We start from the raw sequence: 13,885 nt of genomic DNA on the forward strand, positions 1-13,885 counted from the left end.
AACACGTCATGTGATTTGTACTTAGTCCTCTAATTTTTCTGAGATTTTCATTCCTCATGTGTCAAATGATGCAGGTTAATTTTCTCTAAGGCCTTGTCCAGATTTAAGAGTCTATGATGATTCTGCATGTGAAAATAAGAATGAAACAAATATAGATTTTTTTATCCAAATGCTAAATATTTAGGATTTACTAGGACTTTTTAGAAAAATACTTTAAGGAGAAAGTAACTGTGTGTCTGTAAAGACATGAATTAGGCCATATAAATGTTCTACATAAAGGACTTGAGTACAGGAACATCACCAATATATTGTTATATCTGAGGGACTAGGTATGTCATGAGACAGACAAATTGATTACTTGAGTTAAAAAGAAAAACATACACTAATTCCATTATTCAATGGATGTCCCTAAAACAGGTAAACATAATAGGCGTTACCACCAAAATCACTGGAGCAAAGTCATTTTTAAAACCTTCGGACTTTGGAAGATGCCCCTGTCAATGGAAGAAATGAAGCTCAAGTGTTTCACTACACTTGCTTTGTCCTGTAATTATTTCTGCAAACTATTGTTTGGTAAATGCCTTTAAGATGAGAAAGTCCCTGGAAGAGTGATGAACAGGACAAGAAGTAGGAAACAATCAGTACAGGAATTGGAGCCAAATGCCACAATTAAAATAGCATTAGAAATTTTATGTTTACAAACTAAGTTATAATCAGAACTTCATTAGAGATTTTAAATAATGCATTACATTTTTAGCCATATTTTTTAAACCACTCTCAATAGGTACAGTGACGTGTGAATCATTAAATTCAGTTCTAGTTCCTCAGCTCAAGTCAGCACGATGCTGTGACCACTTACTTAGTCCCTTCTTGGGAATGGTTACGCAACTCTTCCTGCTTCTCTTGCAGCATCCTAAGAGTAGTCATTCCAGAAGATTCTATTTTGACCAACACTTTCTTTACTTGTTGCCTTGGGATGGAATCATAACTACTGCACATGTCTTCTAATATCACCATTGAGCAGATACATGGTTCTCAGCTGCCTTCTCCATATCTCTATAGGGAATACACAAAATTCAATGTGTGTAAAACTGAACTTTGTTTTCAAAACCAGCGCATTCTCCTGATATTTGTTTCTATTAATGTCGTAACTATTCTGCCATCTAGCGCAGAAGCTTGAAGTTACCTATGATCCTTACATGTCGTCCCTACACTCCACGCTCGATCACACTCTGAATTTGTCCCTCTTACCTCAATACTATTTCTGATGTCCATCTCTTCTTTTCCACTTTCAGTGCCACCTATTAGGTACAAGTAACTATCCATCACCTCCTGCCTGGAATATTGCAATGGTTTCTTAAGTATCTTCACTTATCAGATTCATCACTTTTACATTCCAGGTCTTGATGAATTCTGTGCCATTTTAGTATTTCTAAAGTGCACACCAAATCTTACAGTTCCCTGCTAATAAGCTTTAAATATCTCCCTATTGAATATGAACACAATACAAAACCCTAATAGTCAAAGCTTTTCCTGAAGCATCCTAAATTACGTTTCCTCCTGTTCTCTCCCCATCTCCATGTTCCCGTGGAAGCAGGCCACCCTCAGTGTTCTGAGTTTGCTCCTGGCTTCAGGGCAGAAGTCATGATGCCTCCTTGCACTGTGGTGCCCTCTTCACTTCCATCTCTGCCTTTTATCCGTTGGCTTCTTTGGCCAGCTTCTTACCTTCCTTGATTCCCTCCAGTCAAAGTCAATCTTGCCACCCTCCCCCAACTCTTATAGTTCTTCAAAAAACATATATTTTGAAACACGTCAAATATATAAGAAGGTATAGAGAGAAATGTAACTAACAAAAAAAGAATTAAAAACATGGTGAGGATCTCAGCGCACCCTTTGAATTCCATAAAGGGATGCCTCCCCTCTCACAGAGGGAACCGTGAACAGAATTTTGGTATTTTCCATTCATGCGCATTCTTTATAATTTTGCTACATAGGTATGTAATGCTACATAATGTATAATACGGTTTTTCATTTTTCAGAATATATTGAAACAATATCATGCTATATATTTTGTCCTGTGACTTAGGACTATTTGTAGGGGAGAAGTGTTTGCTCAACAGTTAGCCTTGCTGACACATGTAATTCTAACTCATTTATTTTTACCAGTATAGAGTATTCCATCATAATACATCATTGTATTATACATATATATACATAATACATGTCCATTCCCCATGTTGCTAGACATTTAAATTGCTTCATTTTTTTTACTATTGCAAGCAATGTTGCTAAAATCATTTCCTTGTATGTATATCCCAGAGTTTTTTCTGAGTTTATATACCTAGAAGTTGAATTACTGGGATGTAGGATTTTTTTCCAATATTCACTCCCAGTATTGTTGCACATTCTCATCAAAACTTGGTGTTTTCAGGGCTTTCTAATTTTTGCTAATCTGAGAGATACCATTTGTTTCTTAGTGGTTTTAATTTGTACTCTCCAGATTACATAGGAACTTGAACAAGTTTATTAGTCACTTGTCTTTCTTCTCCCCAAAAAGTGCTTGTTCATCTATTTTACCAATTTTTCAATTGAATTATCTTTTCCTTACATATAGTTTCAGAGATTTTTAAAATTCTGGATGCTGGCCTTCATCACTCTTATACTTTCAAATATCTTTGCTCAACCTTGGCTTGTCTTTGTAGTTTTTTGTTTTCATTAGATGAACAGAATTTTTTAAATAATACTGTTGTAACTAATGTATATTGTCTAATTATGCTTCACACAAATTAAATAATTTTATGCATGTGTACTCAATTTAATCATCTTTCCCACTTGTGGTTTATGCTATTATGTCTTGTCTAAGAAATACTTCATCTTGTGGTCACGTGTTCTCCTTTATTTTCTTCTAAGACTGAAAATTTTGCTTTTCTCATTTAGTTCAATAAACCATATAGAAGTGATTTCTATAGGATCTGGTGTGGTAATTTGTTTCCATATGGATCATCACTGGTACTAATAGCTAAAAAAAATTTTTTTTATCAAGTCTGATCATCTTTTGCTTTTAACTTGCAATTTAATCCATTTATATTTATTATGGCTACTGATATATTTAGATTTACTGCTGACATCTTATTTTGTGCTTTCTAATTGTCCTGCTTTCGTCATGAGTTTTAACTTCATTTTCTGTTAACTTCATGCTTCTCCTTTATTTTACTTTCTAGAGATTATAAATTCAATTTATTTTAATAGTCACCCTTAAAATTGTAACATGCATGATTACATAAAGTCTAATGTTAATCAATATCTCTACCCTCTTCCTAAAAAACTAAAGGATTTTGGGGCTGGCCTGGTGGTACAGTGGTTAAGTTTGCATGCTCTACTTTGGTGGCCTGGGGTTTGCAGGTTCAGATCCCCAGCACAGACCTAGGATCATCATCAAGCCACACTGTGGCAGCATCCTGCATAAAATAGAGGAAGACTGGCACCGAAGTTAGCTCAGCAACAATCTTCCTCAAGCAAAAAGAAGATTGGCAACACATGTTAACTAAGGGCCAATCTTCCTCACAAAAAAACAAAATTAAAGGACTTTAACTGTCTACTTGGCCATATTTCCAAAAACGAAACTGTAAATAGTACTTGTTACTTCTTTTACAGCTCTGCCTTAAACTTCTGAATCGTGTGGTTATTTGATTACACAGTATCCTATAGATTGTAAACTCCTTTAGAATACACATATGTCCTCATTTTTTCTCTCATGGTGCCTTTAAAGAACACTTGCATGAGGAAAGTGTCCAGAACACATTTGCTGTTGAAGACTCTAATTTCTCCTGGAGGACATCAAATCTGTAATGTGCCAAGCTTTGGGTGATATAAAAATAAACGGATTGAACAGATTAGGTTGCTGTCATTAAGACATTACTCACTATAGTCACCTAGAGTAAAAACAGCAGGAGAGCAGGATGTCATGGATTTCCGGGGAATAAAAAATTTCAGGAAAATTTACCAATCCTATTAAGTAACTAAAAAAAAATCTAGTAAGATTAAAAAATTTCTAAACTTTTTTTTTAATTTGTGATTAAAATGGTCACTAATGACCTTGTGAAGAGGAATTTTCAGGAGAATAATTTGAGCAGAAGCCAACTTGCAGTCATTTAAGAAGTAAATGGGAGATAAGAAAGACAAGAAAACAGATAGAGTTTCCAGAAACTTAAGTGTGACAGGAGAGAAATAAGGAATTAGAACTGGGAATATCTAATAGCTTTATTTTCAGATGTTGAGCATATCTTGAGTTCAGTAAACAGCATCTTTTGTGGAACTCTCTGAGCATGGAAGATCATTTGAAGTTACTTGCATACACATTATAACTTTCTTACTTGCTGGGACCATGAAAGCAAGATCCCTGTTTATTCATCTTTGTGTTGTCTATATACCTAACATACTATCTTATAGACAGACAGAGCTCAATACGTATTTGATGAGGGAACCAAAGTCTCCTCAAGATGTCCTTATCCCAAATGATTCCTAAGCTGAGCATTTTAAATGCTTTGCCAATTATGAGTAAAGTCAGTTTCTTCAGGTTTTTAATCGGAAGCTATTGTGAAGGGAAAACTTCTTTCAACACTTAGAATAATATAAAAGTGAAAAATATATATACCATTTCTAAATTACATTTTCACCTATATCTTCCAGATGAGTAAATGAGTTTCTAGGAGTAAAAGTGAGCAGCAAACATAACCAGCACTGAAATGCTTACTGGGCCTACAGGGGTGCCAACCTCGTCAGTCCACCATGCCAGCACAATTATTCACCTGTCCCAACTAAATTCAGGGATCAGAATAATTGGTTTTTCCATAGCAATAAAAGTATTTTAAACTCTCATTTGCATGGTAAAAGTTACTTGTTCCTATATAGAATTCATAATTATACCTAGTGACAAGCTCAGTTCAGGTGGGCAGGTTGTATAAAGTTCCTGTGTATCTATATTTGGAAATGTAAAAGGATGCAGGAGAACACGGCATAGAAGCTGACTTGCTCCCTGTTTCTTATTTAAGCATCTCAAGCACTAACATTTCTACCCCTCATGGCACTCAGTAATTATGTCTTCGGGTACTGGGGCCATTGCATTGGCTCCGCTAGACCTAACACGGGCCAATGGTTCTCAAAGTGAGGCCCTCGACCTTGGTATCACTACAGAACTAAGACATGCCAGTTTCTTGGGGTCTGTGGAGGGCAGCAATCTGTGTTACTACAATCCCTCCAGATAATCTAAATGCACACTAAAGTTTGAGAACCACTGCTGTAGTGGGTGAAATGGGTTTAAATCACAGAGTGGCAGATTTCCACCGAATGTAAGATTTTTTTTTATGAAATACATATTTTTCTTTTGGTTACTTCTGGTAATATTTTTTAAATCATTTCATTAGGAAAACTTCCAAATTGAAAATAAGAGAGCATAATGATCCCCATGTACCACTCATCCAGCTAAAACAACCATAATTTTTTCCATAATTATTTAATCTATTTTCCCTTTTTAAATTTTATTAGATGTAACAATAGTGTAATTGTTTTGTTAGCAAATCCCTCCTCCATTACAAAAAAAAATATTTGCTGAAGTACTTAAGGGTGAAATAACGTATCTGGGATTTGCTTTTAAAAAAGACAACTTCTAATAATTACAGTTGAGCCCATACTAAATGAGCTATCTAGGGAGATGCTACCCTCTCTCTCACTGGAGATGTCCTGAGAAATCTGAGTGACTATCTGTAAGAAATGTCATAGAGGAAATTTCTGCATTACTTTCTAGGGTGGAATAATCTCTAAGATCTCTCCAAACTCTAAACCATATAATTATATGATGGAATGCATTATTCATATTAAATGGGATTTTAATTAAAGATATTTAAATTACTGAGATAAATTTCTCACTGAAATCACTAGTAGAAAAATATAAACAAATATCTATTCATATGTAAATCCTAGACATAAATAATGTTATTAACTAAAAAGTCTATTTACATATTATAATTATTATATTAGAAATACAGGTTTCAAATTATTAAACCCAATCTTATATATAATCACCATAATCACTACAGAGGATTTACTGCATAAATAATCATCTCCCCTTACCAGAGGCACTATATAAACATTACAAACTGTTGAAGGCTATATATATCCCTATTATGAGACACAATAAAATTCATAGTCAGAATATAAAATAAACGTTATTGAATAATCGACCATATTTACAAATGCCGACTTTGTGGCTCAAGGATATGGCTCCCTTTGAAGAACATAACAAGGAGATTGCATTTCCCATGAAACACAGAAGACATCCAGACCTGAGATGATGGTTGGATTTTACCTTGCTTTCTGACACCAATTGATTAGGACTGGTGCCTGGAAAAGTGTATTCAAGAATGTGCGACCTCCTTTGAGCTCAGCGGGAAGAATGAGAAGACTGATGATTCCTGTCCCCTGTGGTTTGGTGGTGAAGGAGGGGGAGGAGTTTGGAATCAAGTATTCGCCAACCTTATTGCAGACCATTAAACATTTACATTCTACACACCTTTTTTCCCCTGCCTCCACCATCTTGGTGGAGCTATAAAATCTGTACTCATTTATATTTAAATTGTTAGCCATTCTTCCAGAACACATCCTCTTCCAGCAATGTAATGGTTATTTTTGGCGGGCAAAATCACTTTTTTTCAGATTTACATAAGACAGAACAGCATTTCAGAACTTTCTTTCAGCAGATAGCCATTATTCGATGTATATTAAAGAAGAGTGAATGTACGATAAACCCAGAAAATGTTAATTTGGAAAAGAGGAACCAGAATGATAGGGATAACACAGTGCCAAAAAAAAAAAAATGCTGATTCAGTGTCCCTCCCCCTGACTGGGTCCAACTATGCCGCTTGACTCCTCCTGAGTAGTAATTAAAATTCCCCTTGCTGTAGTCATCAGCACAGCTAACTCCCACTGCTGGCATCTGCCCCAGAACCCCACCCTAGTCCTCACACAGCCAGCCCCTTCTGGCATAGGCGATTCCTCTTATCACAATCATAGCTGTGGTGGACCTGTCACTGAAAAGAGAACACGGGAAATTTGGTTCATAAAGACACAGCGCTTCCCCGAAAGATTTACCATTGTGCTTCTTTAAATAATAGACTCCCCGACTGCACTTAATATCCTCCTTATTAGAATTGTAACTATACACAATTCCAAGAAACTTACATATTGCTAAAAGAAAAATCAGACAATAAGGCGACTCTTACATAATTGTGAAAGCATGGCCAAGACTTTCCAAGTTAAGGTTGACTGATCTCTCAAGGCCAGTGAAGCTTTTTGTACAGGTAAATAAAATACTTTTTTTGGTAAACGTCCCATTGGGCTTCTGCTATGAATGTTCTCTCTCCACCTTCTTGTCAGAGTCTACCTTGAGAATTTTGCTTTCTCTGAAGCCTCTTCAAATAGAAGCTATTTTCTCTCCCATATTCCCCTTATGAGTTGGCACGAAGGTGACCATTCTTACTCACTCTTTCCTGAAAATGCTCAGCTCTGAATCTCATGCCATCAGACTGTGCCAAACAATGGCCTCCTTGTTGCAATCATCTATAGATCCTAGGTTACTTCTCTTCTTTAAGAATTTTAAATCCTGGTTCACTGTTACTTTCTCTAACATTGTTCTTGTGGTTTCATAGATGATCACACCAATAACCAATAACTACGCAGTTCCTTGTCCTCCTCTACTCCTGTTATCAGGATCCTCCTCTCCCTCCCCATCTGCCACAGGTTAAGGAGATGGTATTTGGAGATGGGCCTTTGGGAGGTAATTAGGTTTGGATGAGGTCATGCATGTGGAGCCCTCCTGATGGGTTTAGTGCCCTTATAAGAAGACACCAGGAAGCTTGCTTTCTCTTTTTCTCCACCCACATTCACCAAGGAAAGGCCTTCTGAGCACAACAAAAGTGACCCTCTGCACTGACCCTGCTGACACTTTGATCTTGGAGTTCCAGTCTCCAAAACTAGGACAAATAAATTCCTGTTGCTGAAACCACCCAGTCTATGTTATTTTGTCATGGAAGCCTGTTTAGGTTCTGCACCCAATTCCAACGTGTGCTGAGGGGTTTGTTTTCACACCAACAAGCATTTCTCTGACACCAATTGAGTATCTTAGAATTCAACTCAATTCTGACACTATCTATCTGGAGATAGCATCGGATTCCACAGGTTAAAGGCTCAGTCCCACAAGACTGCCCTCCACCGCAGATGCCAATCATAAGCCCAGGGCGTTACCTGTGGTGTGTTACGAGGGTGTTACTTCTGACCAACTGGTTATAAATCAGAGGTTCCCATGATCCCCTCCTTGGATTAGATTAATTTGCTAGAGCAACTCACAGAACACAGGAAACCCATTTACTCACTAGATTACAGGTTTATTACAAAGGATATTAAAGGATATGAATTAACAGCCAGATGAAGAGATACATAGGGTGTAGTCCTGAACAAAGGAGCTTCTGTCCTCGTGGATTTTGGGGCCCAGCACAGTGATATGTGGAATCGTTCTGGTTCCCCAATGAGGATGCCTTCCAAATCCTATCCTTTTGGGTTTTTATGGAGGCTTCATTACATAGGAATGGTTGATTAAATCATTGCCACAGGTGGTTGAATTCAATCTCCAGCTCCTCTCCCCTCCCTAGAGGTTGGGTGGTAGGGCTGAAAATTCCAACCCTCTATTCAAGGTTGGTTCCCCTGGCAACCAGCTCCCACCCTTAGGTGCTTTCCAAAGGTCACCTCATTAACATAAACCCAATGTTGTGGAAAGGGGCTTGTTATCAATAACAAGGCACCCATTTCACTATTATGGCTCTGAAGTGTTTTCAGAAACTGAGAACAAAAGGCCAAATATTATAGCAAAAGAAGCTCCCGTTTCTCTCAGGAAATTGGGGAGTTGTGAGCCAGGAACCATGAAGACCAAACACATATGAGAAATATATGTTAGTCATCTGACTGACCCAATAAATATTTCTGATAAATCACAATATTGCACAGCCCTAGCTGACTAAGACACCATCCACTTCCATCAGCATACCTTCCACCTGTTACCTATGACTACATCCCCTTCTTAATAGCAATTTCAGCTATCCTATTTTGCAACAACTACTTCTTATGTTTCCATCTCACTCCTTTTAATGCCATGATGCCAAAGATTCTTAGACCTACGGTCCATTAATCCTACAGTCTTTTCACTGTCTGGCTTTTAGTCTCTTGCTTCTTCCTTTGTACTTTTGGGGAGGAAAAATTTTCCTTCTACCCTTCTACGTTCTGTGCCTGGTCAAACAATTAAAATGACATAAGAGATTAACAGAGAAAAACAAATTTAATTTTGTATGTACATGAACCCCAAAGATATGAGACTCAAAAGGCAGCCAAGTAATTGAGGCTTATATAACATGCTGAGCTAATGGAAGGACTTTGGGTCTGTGATACAAAGGGGAGGAAGGCAGGGGAGATATTTGGGAAAAAAGCTTGCCCAGTTATGCAGACAAGTTTCTTAGGAAAAAGGTATCTCTGTTAATAGCTCTTTCCTAGTACAAGCCCCCTTTCCACTGTAATTCAGGCAGCTGAAGGGGAGGTAGCAGCTTCTCCTGAACCGGCTGGAGTTTGATTGCCTGGAGCTCAAAACAAGCCTCATGCCAAAGAGGCATGTTTTGAGGTGACAAATACTGCTCTCTTCAGCACCAACCAAGGGTCCACTGTCTATCATTATAATCACCCTAAACTCCCTTACGTCTCCCTTCATTGTACTATTCCAGCAAAACTCCAACCTCCATTTAATCCTCTCTGCCTACTCTAGGCAAGCTTGTTCTCTTAAGTTCTTCACTATATTGCTTCCTGCTATGTTGCATTTATGAGAATGAACTGTCTGTGCTCCTCTCTAAGACCAATCTTGACGTGGTACCATAGATCCCATCCCCACTTGACATTCTGGGACATCATGCCAGTAGTTCTACCCTCTCTCCTGCACCTTGGTTTATCTATCTCTACTGGATCCTTCCCATAAAACACACATTTTCCCTTATCTTTAAAAACCCTGCCATGATCCCACATCTCTCTCAAACTACTCTCACTTCTCTGCTCCCCTTTAGATCAGAACTCTTGTAAAGAGAGTTTATTACTCCAATATCTTCCTTCTATTCTCTCTTGAACCCATACAATTCAGGCTTCTACCCTCTGTCACTCAAGTGGCCTTGGTCAAGGTCACCAATGTATTGTCATTTAAAACAGTTGCTTACTCCTTCCTTGAAACACCTTCTTCAAGGGTCTTCTAGCACACCACCCTCCTTTGGTTTTCTTCGTAGCTAACTGGCTACCATTTTTCTATTTCTCTTACTGACTCCTCATTTCCCTGACCTCTTAACACTGGAGAAACCCAAAACTCAGTCCTCAGACTTCTTCAGTACCTAAATTCTTACCTTGATGGTCTCAGCCATTCTTGGGGCACTAAATAGCATAAAGATAATGATTTCTGAATTTCTACCTTTGGTTGGAATCTGTTCTCCAAACACACGCTTTAGGCCTCCTTGGCAGTTTCCAGACACTCCTTGAGAAACTCAAGAGATGTCATTATTTCATCATCAATGGCAAATCTGATATCTCCACTTGGATATCTAATAAGCATATCAAATTAGCATATTCAAAAACAAACTCCTGGTCTCTTTCCACGTCACTCCTACCCCAAGGCTGTTCCTCCGCTGCTTCCTCCATCTTAGTTAATTGCAACTCCATCCTTCAAGGGGCTTGGGCCAGAAACTTTGGAGTCACTGCTGTCTCATTTCTTTGTCTTGCCATCAGGAAATTCTATCAGCTCTCCCTTCAAACAATTATCTTGAGTCTGACTGGTTCTCACAAGCTCTTCTGCTACTGCCCTGGTCTAAGCCACCATCATCTCTCACCTGGTTTACTACAAATAGCTTCCTAGCTGGTCCTACTGCTTCCACACACCCTTGCCCTTACTCATTCTCATCTCAAGGGTCCTTTTAAAAAATCAGATTATACCACTTCTCTGCTCAAAATCCTCCAATGGCTTCACATTTTATTTGGGTGTAATCCAAAGCTCTTATGATGACCTAGAAGGCTCTGGCTTTGTGCCCCTTTGCTACTTCTCATTTTCATTACTCTGCTTCTTGCTCACTGATTCATTGTGGCCACATTGGTCTCCTTGACGTCCCTCAAACCTGGTGACCACGCTCCCACTCAAAGCTGTTGTACTTGCTCTTCCCTCTACCTGGACAGTCACATGATTTACTCCTGCTCTGCATTCAACTCTGTTTAAATGGTGCCTCCTCAGGGAAGTTTTCCCTCACTGTGCTATATAAAAAATACCCCCTTCACAACTTAGCCCTCTTGCCTGTTTTCCCCCAGTAGCACTTACCATCATCATTTGCCTGTATTATATCGTACGTTTCCTTCTTTTCTTTCCCTACTAGAATGTAAGTTCCATGAGGAGAGAAAAGTCTTTGTCTCTTCTGTTCACTGCTCTTTTATTGGCCACCAGGAAGGGTGCTTAGAACATAGAAGCACAGAATAAACTCTTAGTGAATAAATGAACTAACAGTTGAGTAAGTTAACAACACTGCATCCAAGAGGGGATTCTGTGATTGGTTAGTTAATTTCACATTTGGAGTAGAGTCTTATTACTTACATGGTTTTGTATAACAGGCTTGGGTCAAATCATGTTTACTAAGCCTGGGGTAAAATTAAGATTAAAAGATCTTTAAAGTCATATTGTTATTAATTATTAATAATAAATATTAGAGGTAATGTTTTCTATGAGTTCTTTTCCTTTCATTCCTAAACTGCCACTGAGCTTCAGATACACGCTGCCTCATATTTATACCATTGCTGTAATTGTCTAACTTGTTTCTCTAACCCAGTTGTTAATATTGCATTCTAATCTATTTTACATACTACTCCCAAATTAATTGTTCTAAAGAGCACTATGACCATTACTCCCTGGCTCAGAAGACTGCTGTGGTATCTCAATGCCTAATGTAAGGTCTCTCAAGGTGGCCCAAGCCACCTCTACCGACTTCTTCTATTACCTGTCCTTCATCACACTGCACTCCCACCACTGGGCATTTGTGGGCGTCACCAGCTCTGTCTGTAAAGTTGCTTCTCTACATCAGAGATAAGCAAACTTTTTGTGTTAAAGATCAGATAACAAATATTTTAGGCTTTGCAAGCCATATGAGCTCAGTCACAACTACTCAACTCTGCCTTGTAGAGCAAACCAGCCCAACAACAAATGAACGAGCATAGATGTATTCCAATACTTGAATTTTGCATAATCTTCATGTGTTACCAAATAATATTTTCAATTTTTTAAAACCATTAAAAAACATTAAAACCATTCTTGGCTTAAGGTTTTATACAAAAACAGATGTTGGGTGGTCTTTGGTTCTTGGGCCATAGTTAGCCAGCCTCTGTTCTACACAGATTTAAATCCTGCTCCTTGTCTACAGTTCAATCTATGCTTTTCTTTTTTTAAAGAATGTTTATGATCTTTATAACGCTCCCCTTTCTTCCTTCCTTCCTTCCTTTCTGCCTTCCTTCCTTCCTTTTTGGTGAGAAAGATTAGCATCTGAGCTAACATCTGTGCCAATCTTCCTCTATTTTGTATGAGGGATGCTGCCAGAGCATGACTTGATGAGCTGTGTGTAGGTTCGCACCCAGATCCGAACCTGTGAACCCCAGGATGCCAAAGCTGAGCGCTCGAACTTAACTGCTACATTACTGGGCCAGTCCCTACAAACTACAATCTATTCTGTGAATGCTTCCAAATTGTTAGCACCAATTGTGCTGTTTCCTCCTTAGTAAATTTTCTTCTGTCTATATAAAAAAATTGATCATATTCATACGTCTTTGTAACCCAAATGCCCAGTATGATGTCATGCCAATAACAGAAACTCAGAGTTTGTTCTTTCCTATCACTAGCGAAAATAACTTTGACGAATTTTAGTCATCAGTTAACCTTGCCACATAAAAGGAAAGATTAAGAACCTGCTATTTAGAAAGCTGCTGTGTATATGCAGCTTACTTCTTTAATCTTAAGACACCTCATTATGCCCACAGTCTTTTTTTTTTTTTAAAGATTGGCACCTGAGCTAACATCTGTTGCCAATCTTTTTTTTTTCTTCTTCTCCTCGAAGCCCCCCAGTATATAGTTGTATATAGTAATTGTAGGTCCCTCTGGTCTGCTGTGTGGGATGCCACCTCAGCATGACTTGATGAGTGGCACTAAGTCTGTGCCCAGGATCCGAACTGGCAAAACTGTGGGCTGCCAAAGCAGAGCATGAGAACTTAACTAGTAGGCCACAGGGCTAGCCCCCCACACAGTTGTATTTTAACATTTCTGACACAGGATTTTTTTTTTTTTTTTTACTCTATATATCCATTGAGCATGATGCTAACTTTTAGCACCAAAAGGTAATTGAACCAACAGTGCAGCTTACAATCAATGGAATCTTACAATCAGACAAATACAGGACATTTCAATCCTAATCAAAAGAAGAAAAAAAAAATCCTCCTGGAAATTTTTCTTGTTTTGATTTCTAGCTTATGATATAATGACCACAGCGTCCTAGATCTAGCAATATTGTTTTAATGTGAAATATCCTATAGAGTACTCAGACTTTGTCCTAATTTTAGTTTCAGAAAATATTACCATATATCTAAAAGACAAGTGAAAGTTTTCCTCCCAAACATCGGAGTCAGTGGCCTGCGGCCAAGTTACGTAACAGCAAGTCTTGCTCTGCAAACTTGTGTCTTGCATATCCCCCAAAAGAATGTTAGCAAACTTTATCTCCTCACAAATTCTGAG

Source organism: Equus przewalskii, chromosome 27 (assembly GCF_037783145.1).
Source record: "Equus przewalskii isolate Varuska chromosome 27, EquPr2, whole genome shotgun sequence".
NCBI classification, from domain to species: Eukaryota; Metazoa; Chordata; class Mammalia; order Perissodactyla; family Equidae; genus Equus; species Equus przewalskii.